The 14,842-nt window shown below is 44.9% G+C and overlaps 1 long non-coding RNA gene across 1 annotated transcript in view; it reads right to left on the bottom strand.

Moving 5' to 3' along the window:
* Positions 1–13,354: 13,354 nt before the first annotated feature.
* Positions 13,355–14,842, bottom strand: part of LOC105552086 — a 6,268-nt gene continuing 4,780 nt past the window's right edge. Inside the window, exon 2 of the long non-coding RNA XR_001007943.1 lies at positions 13,355–13,606. This is a non-coding gene — a long non-coding RNA (uncharacterized LOC105552086). The remainder of the gene's footprint in view (positions 13,607–14,842) is intronic.

The raw sequence follows: 14,842 nt of genomic DNA, 5'->3' as shown, positions 1-14,842 counted from the left end.
CAGGATGGTGCCTGCGCTACAAAGTAACAATTTTCGCCTCGCCGGGGAAAAACAGGTGAAGAAAAGCAGGAAGAGCGCCATCTTTTATGAGGTATTGATACAAAAGAGAAACAACAAATCTAGGGAGGAGGTAGAAGGTGGAAAGGAGTAGAGCTCGGGCGTTTAATCATTAATTATTATTTGCTATGGCCGGGGCGGGCAGCTCCGGACAACACTTAGTTTAAAACACACATTAAATAGTTGTATAAAATATTATATATTTATTCTACAAGCTTTTTTAATTTTTAAATTTTTTACATTTAAACTTTTTTTGTTGTTGTTGTTAAAAATGAAGACACAAACACACACATTAGCCTAGGCCTACACGGGGTCAAGATCATCAATATTGCTGTCTTTCACCTCCACATCTTGACACACTGGAAGGTCTCCAGGGGCAATGACATGCGTGGAGCTGTCATCTCCTACAATAACAATGCCTCCTTTGGAATACCTCCTGAAAGGCCTGCCTGAGGCTAGTACAGTTAACTTCTTTTTTTATAAGTTGAAGAAGTACACTCTAAAATAAAAAAAAGTATAGCATAGTGTATTAGTTCATTTTGAAATTGCTATAAAGAAATACCTAAGACTGGATAATTTGTAAAGAAAAGAGGTTTAATTGGCTCACAGTTCTGCAGGCTATACAGGAAGCATGGTGGCATCCACTTCTGAGGAGACCTTGGGGAACTAACAATCATGGTGGAAGGTGAAAGGGGAGAAGTCATGTCACATGGTTGGAGTGGCAAGAGTGGGTTGGGGAGGTGCTACACACTTGTTTTTGTTTTTTTGCATTTTGTTTTGTTTTGTTTTTTGAGATGGAGTCTCACCCTGTCGCCCAGGCTGGAGTGCAATGGTGCAATCTCGGCTCACTATAACCTCCGCCTCCTGTGGTCAAACGATTCTCTTACCTCAGCCTCCCGAGTAGCTGAGATTACAGGAACCCACCATTATGCGCAGCTAATTTTTGTATTTTTAGTAGAGACGGGATTTCACTATGCTGGTCAGGCTGGGGTGCTATACACTTTGAAATGACCAGATCTCATGAGAATTCTATCACGAGACCAGCACCAAAGAGGTGGTGCTAAGCCATTCATGAAGGAACCGCCCCCACGATTTAATCACCTTCCCCCAGGCCCCTCTTCCAACAATTTGACATGAGATTTGGTGGGGACACAGATCCAAACCCTATCACACAGAAAATACATAAACCAGTAACATAGTCATTTACTGTTATCATCAAGTATTATGTACAGTGCATAATTGTATGTGCTGTACTTTTATATGACCGGCCATGCAATAGGTTTGTTTACACCAGCATCACCACAGACACATGAGTAATGCATTGTGCATTAATGTTATGACACCTACAACATCACTAGATGATAGGAGATTTTCAGCTCTTTATAATATCGTGGGACCACCATCATATATGCAGTCCATTGTTGACAAAAATGTAGTGCATGAGTCTACGTCTATCAGAGATTTATTATGGAGGCTGGATCCCTCAATTATGGTGGCTGAGAAGACCTAAAATATATTGTCTACAAGAGAACCAGGGAAGCAGGTTGTGTGACTCAGTCTGAGTATGAAGGCCTGAGAACCTGGAGTTCTGATGTCCAAGGGCAGAAGAGGAAGGGTGTTGTCCCAGCTGCAACAGAGAGAGAAAATTCTCCCTTCCTCTGCCTTTGTGTTCTATCCAGGCCCTCAGCCCATTTGGATGGTGCCTGCCCACATTGGTGAGGTCAGATCTTACTTACTCAGTTCACTGATTCAAATGCCAATCTCTTCTTGAAATACCCTCACAGACATACCCAGAAATAATGTGCCACCAGTTATCTGGGTATCCCTTAACCCAGTCAGGTTTACATCTACAATGACCCACCATACCAGCCAAATACAAATCAGCAAGACTCAGCTGGAGTGAAGTAGTGCAGATGGGCTGGACACTGCTTGGTGGCTCTGCTGCTTACCTTTCTCACCTCACATTTTACATTTCTACAGGGGGCAGATGCTTGAGCATAGCTCTGTGATCAACAGGCTTGGTGGGTTTTTCTTATTATTTCCACACTAAGATTCTTGAGATTGGAATGTTATCCCCTTTCCTTTTGAAATCAGCCTACTTGTCTTAGAGAACTGATGTTTATGGTTTCTTCTGAATAAACATAGAAATTGACCCTCCCACTCTTAAAACTTGAGAAAGTTAACATTTGTTTTGTCTGAGTTCCTTTCTCAGGTTTTCAACTGTCAGCTTTCCCAGATAGTAATGAGGCAGGAGAACAGGGTCTGGAAACAGGGGATGTAAGGCCGATTCAGGCTGACTTTTTAGAACTGAATCAAAAGGAAAACCCCACCTCTCCATGTTCAAGTATCGAAAAGATCAGAGGCTACTCCCTTTACACTCTGCACCTCCCTACCCCCATTCCACTGCATTGCAGATGAAAAATTGAAAGTACCTCTGATTGGTCGCCTCCCTCTACCAATCAGACTGGTGGTGGGTCAAGTATTCATTTACATAGGGTGTAACCAAGTAACCAATGGGAAACCTCTAGAGGGTATTTAATCACAGAAAATTCTGTAACTGGTCCTCTTGAGCCACTTGCTCAAATCTGCTGCTACTCTGTGGAGTGCACTTTCATTTCAATAAATCTGTGCTTTTGTTGCTTCATTCTTGTGTTGCTTTGTATGTGTGATCCGTTCAATTCTTCGTTCAAAACGCCAAGAACCTGGATGACTCAGTCAAGACCCTCCAGCGCAGTAACAGTATCAAGGAACTGATCCTTACCAGATCATCACATCTGGACAATAGGAAGCCAGACCCCTCACCTGTCATGATTGCCTAACCGGTCACCTGCTTCTTCTTGACCAACTCCCCTTCCTTACCCCTCCCCAATTCCTATTTTCCTATATGTAGTTACATTTCTTCCCTGTTACATAAACCCCTGATTTTAGTTGGCCAGATTTAGTTGGCTAGATCACAGCTGCAGCACGTGATTAAGCCTTCTTCCCCACCCAGCAATTATCATTGTCTCAGTGATTGGCTTCCTGTGCAGTGAGCAATTAATTGTACCTAGATCAAACTCCTGGCATTTTGGTAACACTTTTTTTTTTTTTTTAGATAAGGAAGTTGAGAAATGTTACAGGATTTCCTCAAGTTCCTACAGCCAGAAAAGGGCAGTGCTGGGTTGGAACTCCACTTAGCAGTTAAAGTTCATGTAAGTAAGCAAAATGTTAGCTTGTCGTCCAACAAAACTATGTGAAAATGAACCCTAGCTCTTTACTTAAAACCCAGCAGCCCTGTGTGAGCTATGTAATCTAAAAGAACCTCAGTTAGCTCATATGGGAAGGGGGGCGTAATATTTTTCTTGCACTGTTATTGGGATGTGTAAATAATATAATTTGTTGATGCTCTCCAGCCAGAAACCACTAGGAACACATCTATAGTTAAGAAAGTTGGGTTTAATTCTCACTGCAAAGAGGGAAAATGCAAACAATGGGAAATCCTGGGGGTGTCTCAGTGAGAGGATGTTAGAAAATGTTATTAAAGGATTTAGGCTTTGGTTAGCTGCTTTGGGAGAAGTTGAAGAAAGCATAGTTTTTCTCTGGGTTGGATAGGGTCAGGAAACTGGGGTAATTTTATGAATGTGTATCATCATAAATCTTACCCATAGGGAAGGCAGACTACACCAAGTCTGAAGCTGTAATTGGGGCTGAGTGTGGTGGTCCACATCTGTAATCTCAGCACTTTGGCAGACTGAGGTGGGAGAATTGCTTGAGCCCAGGAGTTTGAGACCAGCCTGGGAAATGTGGCGAGACTCTGTCTCCACAAAAAATTTTTAAAAATTAGCCAGGTGTTGTGGCATGTGCTGTGATCCCAGCTACTCAGGAGGCTGGGGTAGGAGGATTGCTTGAGCCCAAAAAGCTGAGGTTGCAGTAAGTCATTGTACCACTGCACTCCAGCCTGGGTGACAGAGCGAGACTCTGTCTCAAAATAAAAGCTATAACTGGCAATGAAGCAGCAGCCAGTTCTATTAGCCAAGACAACTGCTATATTTGTGTGTACGTGTGTGTTTTTTTGTGGCTTGAACAATGTTTATACTTTGTCTGTTTTCAGATGCGATGTTGCAGTGGTCTTATTCTGGTCTAGATCCATCCTGGTCACAGAGGAGTCTTGTCTAACGGTGCTGTGGGAAATTGTTTTTGTTCATGTTCAACAGGAGAACATGGCCCAGGATAGTGCCAGGCCAGATCTATTTCAGAATATACGGTATTCATCCCGGTACTGGACTCACAGGTGTTGGAACCACAGGGGTTATGACTCTAATGGTGTATACCTAAATGCCATCCCAGACCTCTGAACCACAGTAACACAGGCAGGTGCATTCTGGAGAGGCTAAAAGACAGATGTCCCATCAGGGAGTAATGACTCATTTTCTTCCTTAGCTTCAAACATTACATGAAGCCATTTCCATGAAGTCAGTGGTATTTCAGCCCAGAGAGAATTTTGGACACAGGAAAGAGGGGCCTGCAAGTTAGATGACCTATCTTGTGCTCTGCCGTTGCCTCCTTCATGCAGCAAATATGTAGGGTGTGTCTCAGAGCTGGGCTAGATACTGCGACACCCACCACCTCACGAAAAAGGCAGAGAAGCAAACAATCTAGCTGAAAAAAAACGTAAAAGCACATAGTGTTCAGTGAGGGCAGTGGTGCTCACTCTTTCCTATGTAATGGAATCACCTGTGAATCTTTTAAAACACTAATGGCTGGGTCCCATCCCACTGAGTGAAGTGATCTGGGCTTCCACTCGGGGCTTCCAGCTTTTAAAAACTCCCTGGGTGATTAGTGTGCAGCCAAGTTTGGGTACTATTGGTTTAATCCATCATTTTTACAGGTTTGGAGGGGGGTGTTGGGGGGTAGGGGAGGAGGTGGGAAGTGGGCAATACGGGGTGTCACAGATGTCGAATTGGATAAAAACTTTTGTCCCTCATTCCAGGCACTTGCATTTAGATGTAAAACCTGGCATAGTATTTCAGGGTATTTACAGATCCCAGGAAGTGAACCAGGGAATGCCTGTGAGCCGTGTGGTCCCCAAGTGAGAAAAGTCCAGCTGCAGGAGTGTCCACCTCCAATCGGGGTGACAGGAGCTCTCTTGTCCTATCCAGAATGGTGCTGGCCCTTTGTCTCAGTCTTTTTGTGCTGTAATAACAAAGTACCCAAGACTGGGTAATTTGTAAAAAGCAAAACAACAACAACAAACCAGGAATTCATTTCCCACAGCTTCTGAAGTCTGGGAAGTCCAAGCTCAAGGTGAAGTCTCCTCAGGTGGCAGAGAGCAGAAGCACACAAGAGACCAAACTCCCTCCCTCAAGCTCTTTTACAAGAACACTCAGGCATTCACAAGAGCTGAACCCTCAAGCCTACTCACCTCCTGAAGGCTACACCTCTAAAACGGATTGAACTTTCGCATGAGTTTTGAGGGAGAGCCATTCAAAGCCTAGCACCCTTCGACTTCAGAGAAGCTCCGGCCCTGCTCTCACCAAGCCGGTTCCCCCTAGACAGAGCGCCAAGAAGCAGCCCAGGCGATCCCAAGGCTCACAAGTGCTCTCATCAGGCTGCGCGCTGGCCGGTCAGTGCACCAGGGCAGGGCCGCCGCCCACGCGCGCTTGGTTCAGGGAGTCCAGGCTGCCCCCACTGGCGGCTACAAAAGCGCGCCGAGTCTTCCTGTCCACCCAGTCGCCCCACATGTCAGCGGTTGGTCGCCTCGCGGTGCAGCGCTGGGCACCCGAGCCCCTCCCGCAGCCATTCGCAGCACAAGCACCACCCGCAGCGACAGAGCTAAGAGCCCCCATGCCGCAGAGGTCGCGCGGAGCAGGTAAGCGCAGCCTCCTGGGTGGGGAGCCACGGAGGAGAAAGGGCGGCTGGGTCCCACGGTCCCGCCAAAGGACAGGCTATGCCCTTTCAGTACCCCCTCATCCCCGGCTCTGTTTCTAATCTAGGAATAAACAAAAAAGTCCTTAGTCTTTGAAAAGAAAATGATTCCCACATACAAAAAAACAAAACAAAAAAAAGTTAAAAAGTGAAATATCACATGTTTGTTTGGCTTAAAATAATTATACATGCTTGTAATGAGGGAAATCAAAAATTCACAAGCCTCTTGATTTAAAATAGTTTAAATATCTTTGGCTTGGGATTATGTGGTTACTAACCTTCAGAAACAATGTGCCAACAAAACATACCACAGCTGATGGGAAAGTGGTTTACTTCCCATTAGGTTGCAAATGCCTTAGAAACACACTCCTGGACCACAGCTTCAAGAGACACAAGCAGTCACCTCATCTGCTGGTTTCCAAACTGCCCTGCCAGGAGCAGGTCAGGGACCCCACAGGGCTCCTCAGTAACCCCTCAAAATCCTCTCCCATCAATGGCCCCACCAGAGCATCCCTACTTTTGAATGCTTGTCTAACGCAGGTTCCAGGTAAGATTTCCTTTCACAAGCGACTTCCATGGCTAAGGAGAAATTTAACACTCTAGAACTAGTCCAAGCCCCTCTCTGCAGCGGTTTTTATAAGCAGTGGAGCCATCTTGTAGATTTCTAAGCTTGCTGGAAAATAAAACACTGCTATAAATGCATAGAGCCTTCTCCCTTGTGAAAAGGAAACTCCTGCCAGAGGTAAAAGCAACAGCAAGAATAGCATTGTGCAGAGTAAGGATGGCTAACACCAGTCTTCCTCCTGGGGATTTACATCAGGATTGTAACATATTAGATGTAAATCCACATGTGGGCTCCAGGGTGGATCTGGAGGTCCAAGCACCAAGGAGCTGGGGTCAAAACCAACTGTTGCTAAAAGCCAAGGGAATTACAACTAAGGAACAAGATGCTTTAAAATATGACTTGTGGCTGGGCGCAGTGGTTCACACCTGTAATCCCAACATTTTGGGAGGCCAAGGTAGGCAGATCACCTGAGGTCAGGAGCTCGAGACCAGCCTGGCCAACATGGCGAAACCCCCTCTCTACTAAAAATACAAAAATTAGCCAGGCGTGGTGGTACATGCCTGTAATCCTAGCTACTAGGGAGGCTGAGGCAGGAGAATCGCTTGAACCCAGGAGGCGGGGGTTGCAGTGAGCCAAGATCACACCACTGCACTCCAGCCTGGGAGAGAGAGCAAGACTATGTCTCAAAAAAAAAAAAAAAAGGCTTGTAAGTAAATAATGATACAAAGAAGATACATGAGCAGTATCAAAAGGCAGGTTTATTTTTCTTCCCTTTATCCATAATTTAGGGATTCTTAAAATAGCTTAAGCAAAATATATCCAAGTTGTTAATCACCACATGCATGATGCTGGGTGGTTAATTTAATTGGTGAAATGGTTTTGTTGCCTCCGTAGAGTAGCAGTGTCTATATGGACCAACAAAATCATTTCACCAATTAACAAAAGCCAGTGTGGCCCATTGTTCTCTGTGGCAAGTCTCCTTTAAGAAGTGACATGCACCTGTATTCCTAGCTGCTTGGGAGGCTTGAGGGCTCCTTGAGCCCAGGAGTTCCAGGGTACAGTGAATATAATTTGCCACTGTGCTGCAACCTGGAGGGCAAAAACTCCGTCTCTACTAAAAGAAAAAAAGAAGAAAAAGGAGAAGAAGAAGAGAAGAGAAGGAAGTTTTTTCTTGGTTCTTTGAAAGCTCTTTCTGAGTAGCATTCCTCCCCCACTACAAGAGTAAATGATTCCATGGTGAAAGACAAGAAAAGAACTTCTCCAATAGGATGAGGTGGTCTCATACCAACCAAAGCAACCAAGGTTTGCATACCAACATTGCCAGGTGGGTGAGGATTGCATTCATTCCTAACCTCTTGAGGCTTCAGCATCCCAAGACTAGATGGTAGAAAATCTCAGTAGCTCTCCAGGCAAAGCTGGCCGGGGGCGGGTGTTCAGAACACTCGCCCACCATGTCTGAAAAGCATCCAGAGAGATCATAATGCTTTGACTTTCGATATAACCTTTTGGGGTGTTTATGTACTTTTACATGCTTCAAGGAATAAAAAGTCTAAATAGAATTCTAAGTGCAAAACCTCTCTCTGTACTACTGAGGATTCTCAGACAGAAGAATACATTTGTTAACCACGGTAACAACATATATAATCAAAGTTTCGTATTGTTTTGAGCTTGGTTATAACAATGTGCTACATCCATATGCACACACAGAAGGAAGTGGTTGAAAACCAAGACAAGGAACCCTGTGGTTTTCTGGATCAAGACCAGGATCGACCCGCTCCAGTCCTGCCTGGGCTCTGCTTTCTCCCTTCCCCTCTTTGCCGGTTGAGCATCTCTGGCGCCACTTAGTGGTCCCCATGATCCATGCTTCAGTGCCCCAGAGGGCCCAGAAGGCTTAATGTTACCAGCCCGGTCTCAAGTACTAGAGTGACATGACCGCTCCCTTACTGAGCCTGACCAACCGCCTGGATCTTGACGTGCATGGCCTCCTTTCACTCTCACCACAGCCCAGATCATGGGGGATTTGTACCCATTTCACAGATGGGAACAGAGAGGCCTCAAGTTAGGTTGAGACTTTGCTTACACTCCCAAAGCTAGCCAGCACCGGGACTGGGCTTCCAACCCTTCCTCTGACTCAGCTGCACACACCATCCTTACTAAGAGGATGGCAACCGCTTGCTTACTGTGCATTTGCATTAACTCTCTGAACCCAAGCTTATAAATAACCAAGCAACACATTCTGTACTATGCATTTGTTATTCCCAAAAGACACAGCTTGATTCCAAATAAAATGACTAAGTTTATTTCCTGCTCACCTTCCAGCACATCTTGGACTTCAAGAGAGATGACGTCATTCAAGCACTTACATAAATTCTGTGTTGTGGCAAGGCTCTGATCCTTTTCTTGTCACTTCTTCAGCATCCTAAACTTGCACATGATAACATCTGTTGTCCTCCATCGGATATCATCAGTATTGCTAATCTACAGTGCCACATTGGCAGTAGTGATTTTTTTTTTTTTTGAGACAGAGTCTCACTCTGTAGCCCAGGCTGGAGTGCAGTGGCACGATCTTGGCTCACCGCAAGCTCTGCCTCCCGGGTTCATGCCATTCTCCTACCTCAGCCTCCCAAGTAGCTGGGACTACAGGCACCCGCCAGCATGCCTGGCTAAGTTTTTGTATTTTTAATAGAGACGGGGTTTCACTGTGTTAGCCAGGGTCGTCTCAGTCTCCTGACCTCGTGATCCGCCCACCTATGCTTCCCAAAGTGCTGGGATTATAGGCGTGAGCCACCGTGCCCGACCTGGCAATAGTGATTTTTATCCACTTTTTCTCCAGGTTCCCAGAAAGAATATTCAACTTAATATCTATTTGGGTGGGAGGGCAGGGTGTTAGTCTTTGCTTCATCTAAAAGTAAATGAGGAATTCAGTATCTCCTCTGACCACTTCAATCACTTATAGACATGTATAATGAAAATATATTCTTCTTACTTAAAAAAGATTACCTGACGTCAGGAGTTTGAGACCAACCTGACCAACATGGTGAAACTCCATCTCTACTAAAAATACAAAAATTAGCTGGGCCTGATGGTGCATGCCTGTAATCCCAGCTACTTGGGAGGCTGAGGCAGGAGAATCACTTGAACCTGGGAGGCAGAGGTTGCAGTGAGCCAAGATTGCACCACTGCACTCCAGCCTGGCTAACAGAGCGAGACTGTCTCAAAAAATAAATAAATAGGCTGGGGGTGATGGCTCATGCCTATAATCCCAGGACTTTGGGAGGCTGAGACAGACAGATCACCTGAGGTCAGGAGATCAAGACCAGCCTGGCCAGCATGATGAAACCCCATCTCTACTAAAAATATAAAAAACTAGCCAGGCATGGTGGCAGGTGCCTGTAATCCTAGCTACTCAGGAGGCTGAGGCACAAGAATCGCTTAAACCCGGGAGGCGGAGGTTGCAGTGAGCCAAGATTGCGTCGTGGAACTCTAGCCTAGACGACAAGAGTGAGACTCTGTCTCAAAAAAATTAAAAAATAAATAAATAAATAAAACAAAATGAAAAACTACGCCATGATTGGTTACTTTAACCACATTTATTTACTTATTTTTTTTTAGACAGGGTCTCGCTCTGGAGTGCAGTGCCATGATCATGGCTCACTGTAACCTCTGCCTCCCGGGTTCAAGCGATTCTCCTGCCTCAGCCTCCTGAGTAGCTGGGATTACAGGCGTGCACCACCATGCCCAGCTAATTTTTGCATTTTTAGTAGAGACGGTGTTCGACCATGTTGGGCAGGCTGGTCTCGAACTCCTGACCTCAGGTGATCCACCCGCCTTGGCCTCCCAAAGTGCTGGGATTACAGGCGTGAGCCACAGCGCCCAGCCTAACCACTTTTAAAATATATTTAAGTGCCCCCAATATCACTGCTTTCTAAACTATTTCAAAAACTGAAGGGTAATATTTGTATAATAATAAATTGTTAGAGTGTAATATTCACAGTGGTAATTCAGGTAATGAGTATTTTACAAGGCAGAACTAATTAGGTTGGAATAAAACAAAATCAGACACCAACAATAACTCATGTGTCTCAAATAGTACCCTTGCCCACCTGTCTTTATCGAAATATTAGCTCTACACACTGACACCACCTTAGGAGCCACTAAACAGAACAGCAAGCACTCTGAATTTTAGTCTCTGTTACACCATTTCCTGGCATTTGGAGGAAAAGCACATTCCACAGAAAAGTCATGGGATGGTACTATCTGTTTCGTATCTGATTTTAACATGTGTTATCTCTTAGGTACAGGGTCATACACTTGGACGGTATGATATTGTGAAATATGTATTTGGTCTTCCTCATCTTTTCCCGACACATATGTCCTTCAATCCTTGGAATCTTCTGTGCTAATGAGGTGACTGGAGGCTGAGGGCCTCTAGATAGCCTCAGGGTGGGAGCTCGTTGTGGGAAAAATCAAGGTCTGATTAGAGGGTTAAGATTTTCAGCCCCAGCCCCCAACCTCCAGGGAGGGAAGGGGGGCTGAAAATTGAGTCGATCATTAATGGCTAATGATATAATCAATCATGCCTACAAATGGAAGCTTCCATAAAAATTCAAAAAGAGGCTGGGTGCGGTGGCTCACGCCAGTAATCTCAGCACTTTGGGAGGCCAGGGTGGGCGAATCACGAGATCAAGAGATCCAGACCATTCTGGCCAACATGGTAAAACTCTGTCTCTACTAAAAATATAAAAGTTAGCTGGGATTGGTGGCGCAGCCTGTAGTCCCAGCTACTTGGGAGGCTGAGGCAGGAGGATCAGTTGAATCCAGGAGGTGGAGTTTGCAGTGAGCTGAGATCGCACCACTGCACTCCAGCCTGGTGACAGAGTGAGATTCTGTCAAAAAAAAAAAAAAAAAAAAAAAAAAATTCCAAAGGACTGGGTTTGGAGACCTCCTGGGTTGGTGAACACATCTATGTGCTGGGAGGATGGTGTACCCCAACTCCATGGGGACAAGCTCCTAGGATCGGGACCCTTGCCAACTTCACCCCATGATCTCTTCATCTGTATCTTTTATCATATTCTTTATTTTTTAGGCTAGTCAGGTGAAGCTTTATTATATTCTTCATTAATAAACTGGTAAATGTGTTTCCCTGAGTTCTTGTGAACTGCTCCAGCAAATTAATTGAACCTGGGGAGGGGCATGTGGTAACCTTAATTTGTAGCTGGTGGCTCAGAAGTTCTAGAGGCTCAGATCTGCAACTGGTATCTGAACTTGGGGTCAGTTTTGTGAGACTAGTCCTGAACCTGTGAGATCTAACACTATCTTTAGGTAGGGAGTGTCAACATTGAGTTGACTTAGAGGACATCCAGCTAGTGTCCACTGGAGACCCTGCTGGAAAATGGATTGTTTGGTGTCTGGGGTAAACCTTCCTCACATTTGGTCACAGAAGTATTCTGTGTTGATTGAGTGAGAGCAGAAAAAAAAAAAAAGGAGAAGAAAAAAAAAAGCTTTGGTTTGGGTTTTTCCTCTCTATCTCCTGTATTGCACAAAAGGGCACATATGCCAATAAAATGTCTGCCAATAAAAGCCATTGACCCCATATAAATACTAGCCCTATCATTGAGCTAGTTTTTTCCTTAGCTGGTTGTGCTACAGGGTAGCGCAGCTCCCTGGTTGCAGAGTTTTAGTTAAGGATCCTTGAATTATTTCAAATACTGGAGGGGAGCAAGAGGTGAAAGAAACTCTTCTTGCCCTTTCATCTGCAGCAACTATTTATTAAAGTGCATTTAACATGTTTGCTTGGACTCTTCACCACTACACAGGTTTCCTCTCTGACCACTTTCTATACTGAAGAATGGGCTCCAAGGGATGGCCCCTGCCACCTAGTGGCTTCCTGATGTATGGCAGATTGCTCCTGGCTTTCAAATTTCCACACTATGAAAGATGCCCAGGGAGCCTATGAAAAGTCCAAAATATGGCCGGGCACAGTGGCTCAGGCCTGTAATCCCAGCACTTTGGAAGACCGAGGCGGGTGGATCACCTGAGGTCAGGAGTTCAAGACCAGCCTGGCCAACATGGCAAAACCCCGTCTCTAGTAAAAAATACAAAAAAAAATTAACTGGGTGTGGTGGCACGTGCCTGTAATCCCAGCTACTCGGGAGCCTGAGGCAGGAGAATGGCTTGAACCTGGGAGGCAGAGGTTGCAGTGAGCTGAGGTTGCGCCACTGCATTCCAGCCTGGCGACAGAGCAAGACTCCCCACAAAGAAAAAGAAAGAAAGAAAAGAGAAAAGAAAAGCCCAAGACCTCAGGGCCATCCCCAAACCTACTGTTATCAGATTTTGAATCTATCTTTTTTTCTCTTAAGGGACAGGCACTCACTCTGTTGCCCAGGCTGGAGTGCAGTGGCATGGTCATGGCTCACTGCAGCCTTGAACTCCTGGGCTGAACTCCCGAGTGGCTGGGACCACAAGTGTGTGCCACTATGCCTGGCTAATTAATTAGTATTTATTTATTTTTATATAGACAGAGGTCTCCCTGTGTTGCCCACGCTGGTCTTGAACTCCTGGGCTCAAGCAATCCTCCTGCCTCAGCTTTCCAAAGTGCTGAGATTACAAGCGTGAGCCACTGCACCTGGCTGAGTTTGGGATTTTAACTTGCTTTCCAATATATCTTCTGAGTCAAATGTTTCCCAAACTTAAGTCATTTGCCTTCCATTGTCATGATTTTTCCCATACTCATATGCTAGGTGAAATGTGATTTCCTCAATATTTCTTCAAATTCATAACTAATATAAATGGAACATTGGTATCATTTGCCATATGAAAAGGAAGTCAAAAAAGAAACATTTAAAAATTTATTTTCAGGAATTCCACCTAAAACAATTTTCTGTATCATTCTGTACTTTGGAAAACAGTACTTCAGGAGTTCCTTCTGGACACTTCTCTGTGATTGAACATCACATTCTCTGTTTGAAATTTAGCTCCTTTTCTAACAGGTTTCTATGTTTCATGCAGAACTTCCATAGTTTCTTTTGGTGAAGATGCCTTAATAGTGATGCATGGCCTCAATCAGCCATTGGTGTAGGCCTGAAAAAAGAGTGGAGACCAGAAACATCTTACAGTGCTAATAATTATTAAAGAAGATTCTAAGGCCGGGCACAGTGTCTTATGCCTGTAATCCCAGCGCTTTGGGAGGCTAAAGCGGGTGGATCACAAGGTCAAGAGATCGAGACTATCCTGGCCAACGTGGTGAAACCCCATCTCTACTAAAAATACAACAATTAGCTGGGTGTGGTGGTGGGCGCCTGTAGTCTCAGCTACTCGGGAGGCTGAGGCAGGAGAATCACTTGAACCCTGAAGGGGGAGGTTGCAGTGAGCCGAGATCACGCCACTGCACTACAGCCTGGCGACAGAGTGAGACTCTATCTCAAAAATAAAAATAAAAATAAAAATAACGCAATGTCCCAACTAGGACTCTTTATGGATCAGAAATTTTAGCTCGAATAAATAGGCCTGGTTTTTTTTTTTTGGGGGGGGGTGGAGGGTGTTGTTTGTTTTGTTTTTAAGACGGAGTTTTGCTCTTGTTGCCCAGGCTGGAGTGCAGTGGTACCATCTTGGCTCACTGCAACTTCCACCCCCCTGGGTTCAAGCGATTCTCCTGCCTTAGCCTCCCAAGTAGCTGGGATTACAGGTATGTGCCACCATGCCCAGCTAATTTTGTATTTTTATTAGAGATGGGGTTTCTCCATGTTGGTCAGGCTGGTTTCGAACTCCTGACCTCAGGTGATCCGCGCCTCAGCCTCACAAAGTGCTGGAATTACAGGCCTATTTTAAAGTCGCTAATTGAAGGGTAAAATATCGAGAGCAAAAAAATCAGTCACATCCATAGGAAAGGCTGAATTCCAAAACAACTGAGAATCAAAAACCATTTCCTTTTGAAAGATAAAGACATGATGGGAAATAATGATCTGTAATGATCATAATTCTGTGTCTTGGAAAACAGTCATCAATGGATGACTGGTGCAGAGCACTCCTTCTGCATCATCACCAGTACTTACCAGATCATCTGTCCACATATAACCTGATGAATACCACAGACACAAGTTAAAAAATGATTCAAAAGTTTTTCAGATAACTAGATGTATGGAATACCTAACAGATCCCTTATATCATTACATTTATGCAGCAAAATAAAAATTCTGGAGGACAGAGGCTGGGCACGGTGGCTCATGTCTGTAATCCCAGAACTTAGGAGGCTGAGGTGTGTGGATCACTTGAGGCCAGGAGTTCGAGACCTGCCTGGCCAACATGCTGAAACCCCAT

The sequence above is a fragment of the Mandrillus leucophaeus genome, unplaced genomic scaffold, assembly GCF_000951045.1.
Source record: "Mandrillus leucophaeus isolate KB7577 unplaced genomic scaffold, Mleu.le_1.0 Scaffold1146, whole genome shotgun sequence".
Taxonomy (NCBI): Eukaryota; Metazoa; Chordata; class Mammalia; order Primates; family Cercopithecidae; genus Mandrillus; species Mandrillus leucophaeus.
This window is presented reverse-complemented; position numbering and strand designations above follow the sequence as displayed.